This window comes from Pinus tabuliformis, chromosome 9, assembly GCF_031772625.1.
Source record: "Pinus tabuliformis cultivar Carrire ecotype Pingquan chromosome 9, CPIR1, whole genome shotgun sequence".
Classification (NCBI taxonomy): domain Eukaryota; kingdom Viridiplantae; phylum Streptophyta; class Pinopsida; order Pinales; family Pinaceae; genus Pinus; species Pinus tabuliformis.
The window spans coordinates 841,276,539-841,291,607 of record NC_142307.1 but is presented as its reverse complement, the minus strand read 5'-3'; the positions used below and the strand labels follow the sequence as shown (position 1 = coordinate 841,291,607).

Below are 15,069 nucleotides of genomic sequence, written 5' to 3'. Positions count from 1 at the left end.
GTGGGTGGGCCGCTGGTTCCACTCAGAACCTGTGATGAAGTGATTTCCGGTGTGTCCGTTGTCTTGGAAGTGTCTGTATCTTTTGAACATTCCAAACCACTGATAATGGAATCAAACTGTTTCCATTCCTGGAGCAATTTAGGGTCAATATGAGTATCTATATTGACATCAATGGTGGCTTGTTTTTCCTTTTCAGCTTGGGACTCCTTCCACACTTTTTCCTACTCTTCCTTCTACTCTTCCTCTTGTTCTTTCTTTTTCCTTTCCTCATTCTCTCTTCTCTGTTTTTCCTCCTGTGCTCTCTTCTGTTTTTCTTCTTTTTCTTTTCTCTGTCTTTCTTCTTGTTCTCTCCTCTGCTTTTCCTCCTGTTCCTTCTTATGATCCTTTGTTATAACCGGAGGTTCCTTTGACTGTTGCCGATCAGGCTCGCTTGATGATGTCACTGGGGTTGTCGCCAGTAAATCTAGAGGCAGAGTTTGCAACCTCTATTCTCTAAGTTTATTAAATTCGGTCAACCCTTCATCATTATATTTCGCTTTGGCGAATTCTTTAACCTGATTTATTGACTCAGCTGAAGAGAACAGGTCGTCAAACATATCTTCCTTATGGTCAAATCTTGTCAATTTGGCGTGTTCTAATGCATTATAGACAACTTTGTTTGGGTCAAAAGGCCTATTTGGGAGAGTCACCAGAGTTAAGGATTGAATCTTTGTGGCTTCCTTTTCTACATGTTTGGGATCATGCAGAGTATAGACACCACACCTCAAGGGAAAAGAGGGCCAGCCCTTCTTCTTTTCTTTCTTGAGAGTCTGTGTAACACTCTCACCCATAATCTGGTAAGCAATTTCGCTTGCCAGCAGTTTATCAGGTATGTATAAAGGGAGGACATGGGGGTCGGCTTGGCTGCCGAAAACTCTTATGTAGGAAAATCTCTCCTCTCCAAACCATCTACCTATTGCGGTTAAATCAAATTCGACTTGATAGGAAATCTTGGGAGCAGGTTTATCGAAAATGGAATAATAAATAGGCAACATAAAGCCATTACAGACTTGGTATAGATGATGTTTATAAGAGTATTTCCACAATTTCTGATGATATATATGAATAGGCGTGGGGTCTTGTGTAGTCCACCTCCAGCCGAGTACGGGGAATTCAGAGTTAAAACACAGGGTATCTAGAATATAGGCACTGTAGTAGAATGGGGGAATCACCCTTTCAGAAATACGGGTCTTGCTTCTAAACTCAAGCACAGCTGTTGCTAATTTGTCTGAGAGGATAGTGGCCCAATCCATAATTACACTGTTGCATGCTGCTTCCATTAGGGGAACCATTTCTATGGTAAAATTAACAGAGTCATCCAATCCCCACAATCTACACATCATTATCCCAGCATAGCAATAAGGAGAGGCCAGGGAATCAACTGAGTACTTACCAGACGACTCATGTTTGTGCTTGGCCGGATTTTGTCTCCAATCCCGGATGGGTTCGGATTCAACTTCATTTTCGTTTACGAATTTCTCCAGGAACGCCTTATTATATATCTTCTTTGGCTCGGGAAAATGATACATTTGCCTTAGATCCTCTGCCCTGAATGACCAGAAAATTCTTCCGTCTCTGGTGCTGAAGGTTCTATCCAGGATTGGGATTTCTTCAATCGCCCATCGCACTACGTCTGTGTATGGGAGAATTTGCTCCCTAGCTGCTATCTGGTGAAGGAAGGAATCAGCTAAGTCCTTGAGAGTACCCTCAGACTTTCGGGTTAAATCCACAGTAGCTTCTACTGTTGTTACTGCTGGTTCTTCGGCTTCAATCAGGTTGTAGGTACCTTGCCAAGTAACTCTGATGAGACCCGAACATGTAGTATCAGATATCAATCCCTTCTTTTTGTCCATGACAGCTTGTCCTGCAGCTGGTGTAGCGAAAGCGCCTATGGTCTTCTTGGATTTCTTCCCCATTTTGCTTGAGCTTTATCCTTTGGATGAATTCTGCACAGAGGCGAAAATAAACGTAACACAAAGATATGCCAATGAAAATCCAATATGGGAAAGATATATTGATCAAAGCGTGTTGAGAGATTAACTCTTAACAGTGGCCGCGGATACAATCCATGGGAAGATCTTACAATTACATTAAATGGCCGTTTAAAACCTGCCACCCCTTAAATGCCCATTATACCATTATTTGGTCGAATGACCCATTTAAGCGTGCTGTGGATGTTTTTGGTGGTTGAGCGCAGGTGAATGATTGTTTAACAGATCAAGCTTTAAATATGAATGAATCGTAATATTCCTCCACTTAACGGCTTTTTGAAATCCGCGCTATATCGCCATAGGCGATCAGGGAGAGCTTAACCTCTTGTATTGGCACCATTTAAAACCCCCGATCGCCGATAGCCGATATCGCATCACGTTGGGAGCATAGGAATTATATAAGACATGCATTATATATCACCGATCGCCGATCGCCGATATCGCATCTCATCGGGGTGAATGGCTTAGGGCAATTTAAGACTGTGTATAGAGTATCGTCGATCGCCGATCGCCGATTGCGCATCGCATCGGGGCTAAAGGCATGGGGGCGCTTTAAAATGTGCATAGAGTATTGCCGATAGCCGATAGCGATATCGCATCGGCAGAGACCAATGTGCCACTTATTTATGTACCTTATGTTATTGCGATATGCGATCTTGCGATCGCTTTATCGCAATGATAAAGGATTGTTTTATTTGATCAAATGGGTTTTTCAAAAGGCTTTTTAATGATGTTTTCATTTGGTTTTTGGACCTTTTTCAAATAATGCAATATTGATACCAATTAAACTCTAAAGGGACCCATTTCATATGATAATTTTGTAAATAAACATCATATGAAATGGGGGGTTGTTATAGGGCACAACACTATCCTGGGCTCACTTTGGACACCGGAAACCCCCTCAAAAGTCGAGCTTTAGTTGGCACTGCGATTAGGACAATGGCGTTGCGCTTTTGACACATTTTCCGAGTTTCTCAGTTTTGTAAATTTTCTCAATTTTGACAGTTTCACCTTGACAAATCATGCTTGTACCAATGTAATTGATGGATGTAAATGTAATAATGATTTTTTTACTATATATAGGGTAAATAAATTAGGTGAAAGCTCCTTTTATGATGTAATAAATTAGTTTCCTAAAGTGAGGGATGAGTCACTTTGACCAGCCTACACTCTAGCTATTAGTTTAGTTTTTGGTGGAACTGCCCCTCCTCTCATGAATTCCACCCCTGAGATGGGAGGAGTTTGTTTTGAGGTCTATATATTCCATTTCTTCACACTTTTCATAGGTTGGACTCCATTGGTTGTTGTACTAGTGTTTCAGACTTTGGCACATAATATATTGGATGAGCTGCAGTTATTTTGGTGGGATTCCTATGGCATGGTATTTTGATATTGTTTCTTCTTCAGTTACATGTGTGTGAATGTTTTGTATCTTCCATGATCCATTTCACTTCTAAATATGTTTGATTTTCAAGGTGTGATAAGAAGAATACATCTCGTATGATTTGTTTTGGGAAAATCATCATAATTTGTTTAATTTCTTCAGTTTAAAAACAATTCATGATCTTCATGCTCGTTTTAGCACCTCACTAGTCTAAACCATATCATTACTATATTACCAAGTGTTAAAGTAACTTGCCTACCTTGCTCCATCATATGTCTGCAATTCTGATTCTCTTTTTCCCTGACCTAGTTCACTCTCTGACCTAATTCACTCATCCGGTGACTACCCCAATCAAATCAAATCAAAGCCCTGAGCTACTATATCTAGCTTAAAACCCTAATCCATCCAACCCTTTTGGGTTGTGATCCTTTGGAGAGAGTCCTCTCTGGCTTGGTAGGGCTAGCTACCAAGTCAAAAGGTTGGTCTGTGGTTACCTCAACTGGACTCTTCCTCAGCCCTGGAGATCTGAAGGAGTGATAACAACAGGAAAACCTATAGGATGTACTAGAAACCTACAGGATTCCCTATATTTCTACAGGATATAGATGAGAGAAAAATGATGGTTGCTGATGGAAGGCTTCAAGAAGGTGGTGCGTGGGTGTAATGGAGTGATAAAATGCCTAGGTTCACTCATAACTCAAAACCAAGGTTAGGAGATGGTTGGACTCGCTCAACATGCTTGGAGGAATTTCTATGTAAAATGATGAGATTGGTGAAGGTTTTGGTGAAATAAAGGAATGATTATGCATGGATGAAGTTGGAAGGTGGTTTCCTGCTATGATATCTCTTTATATTTTGGAAGCACCTGCTCTGCATCAAACATTTATAATTTCCAAAAAGTCACGTAAACAAGAAGAATTCTAACAAGCTAGAAAAGCAAAATTTAATGAACTAGTTGTCTACTTCATGCATGAGGAAAATTGCCAAATAAAATGGAATCATGTATGAGATCTACTGTAAGACTGAAGATGGAAGAGATGGTAATTAAATCATACACTTGAAAAACTGATCAAATGTTGGTTCAAGTACAGTAAACTCTAACTCTTATGAGAAAATTGAAATCTATCTTCTTCGGGCTGCATAAGGGTCTTTTCCTCAAATTATGATCCCTCAAGGAGGTGAGGCCAAGACACCTACTGACAAATTTGTGGTGCTCCTTTAATCCCTTCTAACCTACTACTGAAGTAAAGCACAAATGGAAGCAAACTAATAAACGACTAATCAAATCTACATTACTTGCAATGAAATAATTCTAAAGACAATTTAACCATGAATCTATGAAACTAAGCCAAGCATACAGATACAAGAAGAGGAGAATTTGCTGCTAGGGTTGGGCCCTAACCCAAGAGCTTCAACCCTATGAGTTAACTCAGTTCTGGAGCAAGAAAAAGTTTATTTTCATTATCAAAACATAAAATTACAACAATGTCTTCCACAAGTTTGGAGCTCGAAAATAACTAGTGTTTTTACAACAAAAATTTGAATCCTAATGAGGCTCTAGGCCTCTCTACTTATACAATTGAAGTCCCCAAAGACTTCCTTAAATCTAGGGAGGCTCGACTCCCAGACTCAAGATGAAATAACTCTTTGTCTATCACTTGCTCAATTGCCTTTTGATCTTCATGACTTAGCTGATTGCACTCCGAGCTGGTCCCATTCGAGTTTCAAACCTTAGTCTTGCCAAAATTCCTTGATTTTCTATACCAAACCTACATTCAATGCATATTAATCCACTAGGGATAATATCTCACTTTAAATCATCTCATTAAGCAAAATATAATCAAAACATGTAATAAATTGTGAGAAGAGTTGTTTTGACTAGCTAGGAGGCCAATTAAGGCCCATATAATTACCCAATGATGAAGCTCATCAGACTAGTCAACATTTCTTCTTTACTTGCTTCTTAGTCAACAATCTTATACTCCTTATGTGATTATTTCCTTTTATTGACCTTCATTGCATTATAGTACATGACTTAGAGCATGTCATTGGTGAAAGAGATTCTTTGATAATTTATCATGTCATAGAACTATTCCCATGACTCAATAATATACATATAATAACATGACTAAACTTTGATGCATACATACCTCATCTTGATTCTCCTTTGATCATCTTAGCTTCATTTAGTTGTCCTTGGTGTGGCCCTTCTTGCTTCATCTTAGATTGCCTGCATATCATCCTTTTCTTGAATCCCATGAATGGGACTCCGAATGAGATATTTTCTTTGGCTTATGAACCTTCTTTTGAAGATTCCATCATAGGATCTAAAAGACCCTTGCCTTGCAAATGTTTCTTTCCTATTGATGATGGAGGTCTTCTAAGATTCTTAATCGTGATCAATTTTCTTTCATTGTCGATGAGGTACTATTCTATATATGCTCCTTCTACATGAATATCTTGAGCTATGTCCATCATGCTCCTATATTCTAGAAGAAATTTCTAACCATGCACTTTGTTTGCATTTATAAATGTTCTTTCTACATGAGTATCTAGAACTCTATGTACTTCATGCTTCTAGATTCTAGAAGATGTTTCTACCCATCCAATTTTATTTTATTCCTACATGCTCATATCCTACTCAAAACTTTGAAATAAGACTTTAAGTAAAGAGTTTGAATTAGTCATAGTAGAGATCTGGAGGATCTTCCTTCTTTTTCTTCTTTCTTCTTCTTTCACCTCTTGAGTCGTGTGAGATTCTTCCCTCTTTATTTTGTTGTTGTTGTCCTTCTTAAGATTAGGACAATTCCTTTTGTAGTTTCCATATTCTTGGCATCCATAACATTGGATTTTGGACATATCTTTGTTGTTTGTTCTTTGTGGGCCAAATTTTCCCTTTCTATTGGCCATGGTAGAAAATACTTGCTCCTTTGATCCCACATCTTCCTTGGCTTTGAGTCTAGTTTCCTTTGTTTTGCATAGAGACCACATTTCACTTAGTGTGGTAGCTTCCTTCTTGGAATATATGTTAGATGTGAAGTTGCCCCAATCCTCAGGTAGATCATTGAGTACTACAGTTGTCATTTCTTTGTCAGACATGCTTCCCCTAGATCTTGAAGTTGGTATCTCATCTCAGAGGTCTTCATGAAGTAGGGAGCTATTACTTCCTTTGATATCTTTATCTTATACAATTCATTTCTTAGAGATATCACTTCTCCAACGGTTATTACTGAGAATAGATCTACTAGTTTATCATAGATTTTTTTTGATGTTTCAAATTTGGAGACATAAGGAATGAGAGAGTCCTTGATAGATCCTATTAGAATCCTTTGAGCTCTTATCTCATCCTTATTGTACTTGGCTAAGGCTTGTGTTTTTTCCTTAGCAGGGATAGAAATATTCCCTTTGACATGTTCTAGAAGTACATTCTCTTTGAGAAGTAAATCAGTCCTCTTCTTCCATGCAAGAAATTTATTGGTACCTACCAATTTGTTTCTTTCCTTGCAAAAGACATTGATGTATATTCAGAAGGGGACATATACTTGATAGATTTTTAGATGTATTGGATTTGCTTTCTCCTTGAAGACTTGATGGCTTGCCTTCCTAGGATCTTGATGTTCTTCAAGTTGCCTTCTCCAAGTGGACTTTCTTGATAATGAGATTTTCTTTGTGACTTGTAGATGATGTAGTTCCCTCTTTGATCTTCTCTTCTTTGTAGGTGCCTTTATGTAAGGTTCTTCTTCTTGCTTTGTAGTCTTCCTTGATGAATGATAGATTCTAGTCCTTCTTATCCTTGAAGTGATTGAGACTTCTTGGCTTGATGATTCAACTTTGTAGATGTCCTTCCTTGATGAGTCACCTTATGAGTGTTCTTGAGATTCCATTTCCTTGATGTGTTACCTTAACTCCAATACCATGTTGAATAATCTAGGGAAATTAGGTGTAGAGTGATTCTTCAGGACTAGATAACAATTTGTGAAGTCTTTTTACAATTTGTTTTTGTTAGCTTAATCTTCTTGTTATATTATTAATGCATGTGTGTGTGCTTCATCAAACTTCTATCAAAACATAAAACAATAACACAAGATGTTGGCTCTCTACCAGGGCCAAAACCTCTCTTCTCTTGAGAGGAAAACCCTTTGGTAAGTTTTATCTTATTGAAGCTTCTTTCTTGATCAATGCCAAGCCCTACACCCTTGACTAGAATATCCTCCAAGCACAAGTCAAGTCCTTCCTTTTCTCTGCACTATGTTTCCTCAACACTTTATCCACCTCCTTCTGGCACTTTTTCCTTCTTCCAACACTTCATTCTTCCTTCTACTGTTAGTATACCTTCTAGAAGATATACTTATCTTTTGTAGTTGGTGATATCCTTCACCTAAGGATACTCCTTCCTTCTCTTAATCAACCGAGTCCCTTCTTGATGTATAGTGGTAGGATTAGTGTGACAGAACTACAACCCTATTTCTTGCATGTGTGAGAGGTCTTGTTGATGTTATATGGCTCCTCTTTCCTTCGCTTGAGGTCCTTCCTTCTTTGATTGGATAGGACGCTTAGTAGGCCTAGTATGTAGCCCAAACAATGAGGTGTGATGGGAGGTTACTTGTTGTTGTCCTAACCACATATAGCCCTTCCTTATCTTCACACGTGTGGCTGGTATTGGTCCTAAAATAATCCCAAAACCTTCACTCTTTCTTCTTTCTTCTTCGCTGCACTAGAGGCTCCTTTTACATCCCTTTCTCGACTTCTTTTTCGGTCCTATACCTTTGTTGATTTTAGAGTGAGTTGCTTGTCATTTGAGGGAGTGGACAACTTCTATATATAGAAGATTACCTCTCCTTTTGGCGGACTTTCTTCCTTGAGGCTGACTTGACTTCCTTTCCTCCAATGGATGCTTTTAATGGTGCCATTGTTTCTTTTGATGGTGTCTTTGCTAGGAGGAGACTTGAATTTGCTTGGAGGTGCCATATTTGACTCTTATACATAAATATACATAATGTAACATACCCTTAAGGTCTTTAACATAATTCTTTTGACTCTTTGACTCACCTATAGCAATTTACATGTGCTAGACCTACTTCAATGAGCAAGAAATTCATTGACATATATTATAAAAATAAAATTTCTTTTCTTGAATAAATACAAATATCAAAAGAACATTTATGAAGACCGAACCTAGTTACATTTCCTTCAACGCATGTTGGATATGTAGCATTGTGTACATATTGTACTAAGCGCACCATGGATATGTGGTGTTGTGTGCATATGGTGTTGTGCACATGTTGGATATGCAGTGCTATGTACATGGTGCATATGAAAAACTATGGACATATGGTGTTGTGTGCATGTTGTACATGTGGTTCTATGTACATATGGTGTTGTGTGCATGACTATACAAGTGGTGCTGTGAGCATGTGGTGTCGTGTACATGTTGTACATGTGGTGTTTTGAGAAGGTGTTGTTGTGTACATGTCGTGCATATGGTGTTGTGTACATGTGGTGTCGTGTACATGTCGTGCATGGGGTGTTGTGTACGTTTTGCAGTGTGTACACATTGTACAAGTGGTACAATGTACATGTGGTATTGTGTACACGTTCTGTAGGTGGTGTTGTGTACATGTGATGTTGTGGACAAGTTGTGCAGGTGGTACTTTGTACACATGGTACTGTGTACATGTTGTACATATGGTACTGGTGTATATGTGGTATTATGTGCATGTCGTACATGCTGTGTTGCGAGCATGCAATACTATGTATGTGCGTTGTGTAGTTGCAGTATCGTGACAAGTGTACTCATTGTGTTGTACTCTATGTAGTACATGTATTGTGTTGTGTTGTACACTAGGTGTAGATGGTACATGTGTTGTTTGGTGTTGTACATCGAGTATAGATGTATTATGTTGTGTTGTACGCCAGGTGTAGGTACATGTATCGTGTGGCATTGTACATCTAGTATAGATGTATGTGTTGTGTTGCATATTAGGGGTAGGTGTATGCAAGCTATGGTGTCATACATTTTGTGTGGATGTATGTATTGTGATGTACATTCTTTATGTGTACATGATTGAAGAAAAGAAAAAGGAACTAGGTGTTTGTTGGGTGTGGCAACCGATTCAGTGTGCGTACGAAATAAGGAAAAAGGTAGAAGCTAAGGATTGATTAAAGGATAAGTATTAGTATTTTATTTCAATTTTATTATGCAAGTGATTTATGATTTTGGTCTATGATGATTACATGTGATCTATGATTTTGGTTTGTGATGGTTATATGTGATTTATGATGTTGATCTATGATGGTTGTGTTTTGAGCTAACTTGATGTGCTATGTTTATACATGATGATTCGGTCAAAGATGCTAGTTTGACTTTTTGTAAAAGGAAGTGAAAAAAATTGCAAGTGTACCATTTTGATGGGCCACCAATGAGGTACGATTTGAATTATTTCAATTTATTTTGAATCTAATGGGAGTTATGTGCTTGGTACAGGAAAGAATGAAATGCTTGGTTGAGTGGTCGAAACTGATAGAAAGAATTAGCAGTAATAACAAAAGGAATTGAAACATGTAGCAGTATGCTGGTAAAGCATTCAGGAGAAGGGCCATTGTGAGACTCTGGTACCCAATAGTGTCCATTGATTTCCATGAGCATGATATGACTAGTATGATGGTTTGAGGTAGGAATATGTCTTGGTTTTTGGACCTTTTGATGCGAGGAAACCTTGTCGAGGGATGGACTGCCCGGGATGGGGGTACCAGCAGAAATTAGAAAGTGTGTGACTACACAGAAGGGGGTGAGTATATTTCCCAAGGGACTGTGTAGGAGAGAAGGGAAGGTCAGAGATATATTTATTTGGACATTAGCATTGTCAGATGGAATCAAATGCACATTGGGAGTGTTCCATGGAATAATGAGCCTTTAACTGTTCACTGAGAGGACAAGTGGCACGGGTTATGGCATGGGACATTGTATGCATATTTGACCTTGCAATGGATTCTGGACTTCCTCGGAAGGAAGTGAATCCTCATATTACTTTGAGGGTAGAAGTGTGAACCTATGGATTCCCTTATTGTGGAATCAGACATCGTATCTTTTTATTTTCTGGTTAAGAAAATGTGCATGTATGTATTATTGTAAGTATTGTATCGAGTTGGATTTATAGAGCTCCATAGACAGTATGATTATTTTTTGGGTGAAGAAAATGTGTATGTATATATGGTTATTATTGTGAATATTTTAATAGTTATGTTATAAATCTCTAGTAAATGGTATGTTTCTCATGATTTAGTAGATGGTCATTGTAAATACTACAACAAGCTATGTGATAAATCTCCATGGGCAGTATGTTTTGCTTTCAACAATCTTAATGCTTATAAGTGTCATTGGACAACAAGGATGGTGTTCCCACAAGGGGGAGAGTTCTCCAATAACCCTAGTTAAAAATCCATGTAAAAATATATAATACCACGGTCATGGGACATGTATTCCAAGTTGAATGGTGGGAAAAATGTCATAGTAGGGTGTCACTTTGATTTATTATGGCTAAGGAAATTGGAAAAGACAAAGGCAAAGGATTTGGAAAGGCATGAGGAATTTATTAGCATGTTATTTATGAAAATAAAGGAAATTAGGAGAAAAGGAAGGTGAAAGGTCACATGTTGCATGTGAGTAAGAAATTGAAGGACAATATTGGAAAATGAAGAAAATAGAGGCCTCGTTGATAAAAAGGCTTTTGAGGATCAGTTGACAAGCTTGTGCTCAAGCTTTTGAAAGGTTTTGGTGGAGATCTCTTCTATTCTCTCTCTCATACTCTTGGACACTTAGAGTTTTCTTGGAGCACTCTTGGAGGAGTGTAGCATACTTGGAATTTGGAGCAAGGAGGCAAAGGAAAAGTAGGAAAATGTAAGAGGAAATCATGATCAATAGCTACGGTGGGTTTTTCTTGCAGGTACCAAGTTGCATGTATATTTCCTTGCTAGTTTTGGCATGCATGGCACATGCATGTGGTTTCTTGGTTATGATATGTCATTAGCATAGAGGATTGCCTAGATTGACAGTGATTTTGTGTAGCCTTGACATTTCCTGGATAGCCATGGTGTTGTGGGTTTTACTTTTATTTTCGTGTTGGTTCTCATATTCATCTCATTGTGCATGGAGTTATTAGTTCCTCGAGCCTTGGTTGGACAAACGATTTGGAAGCCCTATAATAACTTGGGTTGAGTTACTAGTCCTAGAGCCTTGGTTGGACACACGCCCTGGAAAACCTGTAACAAGTTGGGTTGAGTTATTAGTCATGGAGCCTTGGTTGGAAAAACGCTCTAGAGCCCTTGGTGGGTTGAGTTATTAATCTTGGAGCCTTGGGTTGAAAAATACTCTGGAGCCCGACAAAAGTTGTGGGTTGAGTTACTAGTCCTTGAGCCTTGGTTGGACAAATTATTTGGAGCCTGAAAACAGCCATGGGTTGAGTTACTAGTCCTAGAAGTTGGCTTGGAGAAAATGCTCTAGAGCCTTAGATAACTTGGGTAGAGACCAATCTAGTGATGGTTGGTGATGTTCGACTGTGGGGTGGAATCACTAGTTGAGGGTTAAGGTGGTTTAGCTTCTGGAATCCCTATATGGTTTTGAGTGATGTGTTTTATGAGATCCCACATTCATGCTTGGAATATGGCATGAGGGTGATTGGATGAAGAGAGACTTGGCTCAGTTAATCTACGGTCGGGTGGAACGTGGTAGTCCCATACTGGGTTGGCTTTTGCATCATTAATATGAGGTTATTTATCTTTTATTTCATGAGTATTATAGTAGTATATATGTGGATTATATGGTTATTGTTTCCTCGGTATTTCTTTTGTTATTATGCTGGTTATGCACATGTATCATGACAGTGGATATGTATGGCTCTCATCATGTTTTTACTTGTAAATGAATGAACAATGTATCTATGGCGTAATAGATGATAACATAGCTAATCAGGGAAAATTTTAAGAACCCCCCCAAATTTACATGTATAATAAATGGGTGAATCTCCATGGTATATAGGAAAAATGGAAGGCGATTTTATCAATAATATGATATGTATATATATTTTTTGGCGAATCTCTCACCAAGCATGGCGAATATTTTACTCAATTATAAAATCTTGTGTTTATTGAATACACAAATGAAGTCATTGCATTTCTTTAAAATATATTTTGAAATCAAAATTACCGAAATTCCATATCAATAACCTAGTGGGTGTAGGATAAAATTCACCCATGCCATTCAAAGAAAGCATGAGAAAACACCTAATACTATATATAAAACCAAGAAAAATTCAAATTCATCACTTCTAGGGACCTCGTAACCACCCTGCCAATACACAAGTATGTTCCTGTTTGCAATTAGAAAAATTACCCAAATTGCAATTTGTTTACCCCACTTCTAGGGACCTCGTAACCACCCTGCCAATACACAAGTATGTTGCCGTTTTCAATTAGAAAAATTACCCAAATTACAATCTGTTTACTCCAGCATATGTTGGAAAGTTATAGAAGGATGACTAGTGAAATCAATCCATTCCTTTTAGCCCTGGATTTGTTTCAGTTTAAAACAGAAGTATACATTTATATACTTGTCCAATGTCTATGCTTTAACCATTCACCTTAAGATGTTTTTACAATATAATTTCCTAAGTCTATTTAATATCTTCATTATCATAAAAACCAACCTATATCCATCTTAACTCCACATCTACCACTCTTAGGGGGATGAAATCTATTTATCCCTCTGAGCACTTGGTAGACCCAGAATTAAGATGGATCTAAGATAGAATTTCCCCTTTAAATAGTATATGCTCACAGGAATACCATGGGTCAATACCATGGGTTATCATAAACCTAGAGCTTAAAAATTACTATTAGTAATTTATAAAAATTAATAAAATTAATAGTTGATTTTTATTTTATTTTTTATTTTAACCAAGCTAAAATGTTTAACATACATTAAATTACAACATCCATTTTTACTCTTGATCGAATCAAATATTTTTTCACTCTATGCTAGTTTGCATATCACGATATTTGATACCTCTCGGGGGTTAGTAGATCCAAAGTAACGATGGATCTATGCTGGTTTAATTCCCCCATTTAAATAGGCTACATTCCAAGTGAATACCATGGGCCAATACCATGTGCCATTTTGGTGAATACCATGGGTCAATACCATGTGCCATTTTTATTTTTATTAATACTAATATTAGGGTTAATAACATTTTTTTTGCATGGTATTAATAACAATCTAGTCCATGGTATTTGTCCCATAGTATAAATATAAGGTGACTTATGGAGTAAATATAAAAAATGTTTTATTTGTTTACCATACCTCTCGTTTATTTATATTTTTATTAATTTACCATACCATTCATAAATACAAGGTGACTTATGGAGTAAATATAAAAAGATGTTTTATTTGTTTACCATACCTCTCGCTTATTTATATTTTTATTAATTTACCATATCTCTTTTACAAATATGGTATTTGGCCCATAGGATTCACTTAAATAAAACCTCTTTCTTGAGCCTTCATAAATAGAATGAGGGTTATGGACTAAATATAAAAAGAGGTTTTATTTATTTACCATGCGTCTAGTTTATTTATATTTGTATTTATTTACCATACCTCTCATTTATTTATATTTTTATTAATTTACCATACCTCTTTTATAAATATGGTATTTGGGCCTTTGGCCCATATGATTCACTCAAATAAAACCTATTCTTGAAAATGGGTGAATGGAAGGTTGTAACTCCTAATTTCAAGGGCTAAATTTACCTTTTTTACCCTCTCCCTTAAAATAGGGTGGGCGATTTGAGGTGATTTGTAAAAATGTACTATGATACAAAATATTCGCCCACTAAAAATTTAAAACCCCTTAATTTCGCCAAAGGGAGAACATTCGCCCCTAAAATCACCCCTATAGCTAATGTGATAAGGAAAAAATGCCTCATAGAAAATCTCATATAAGTATGAGACCTCTATGCTCAACTTTGCTATTAAGACATGTAGATTTCATATTTGTGATATGTTGATGAAATTCCTATCATGGATAGTAGGGATCTAGTCTAGTCCTTGTCAATGTTTTTGCAAATGTATCATTGTTCTATTGTATAAATTCATTTATGAGCCTGTCATTGAGTTCTGGGAAGTGACTTGGGCTCTGGGCATAAAAAGTGGCACAAATCCCAGAGTCACAATCATAGGTCTAAGGAGAAAAGTCCCCAGACACATGCATACCCATGTTCTGGGAGCATTTGGATCCTCCTTGATGCATGATTTTCCATATCAAGGGAGCATCTCGGTGTTTAATGGTGTAAAAACTTTGTGGGACCCAAGGGATGGTTACTCTAATGGGTGGGATGGATCCTAGTAGTTTTATTGTTGATGTGGAAAGTTTGTATGGTGTGTTTCTGTCGATTCCACTTCCTTAACTGACACATAGGGAGTCGAATCATATCATAGTAACTTCTCATTACATGTTTACCACGGTTGGCCGGTTACTTGGGTAGATGTGGGAGGAGGGTGGTACAACCACTAGTACAAAATGACTAATTAGTTACTAAAAAAATGACTAAAATTTGCATATAAATGACTATTTTTCAGTCAGTGACCAATAGTGGCTAATT

The 15,069-nt window shown here is 37.4% G+C and overlaps 1 pseudogene; it reads right to left on the bottom strand.

The window, feature by feature from the left end:
- LOC149151411 (pre-mRNA-processing-splicing factor 8A-like) overlaps positions 1 to 15,069 on the bottom strand; it is a 168,827-nt pseudogene that overhangs the window by 68,876 nt on the left and 84,882 nt on the right.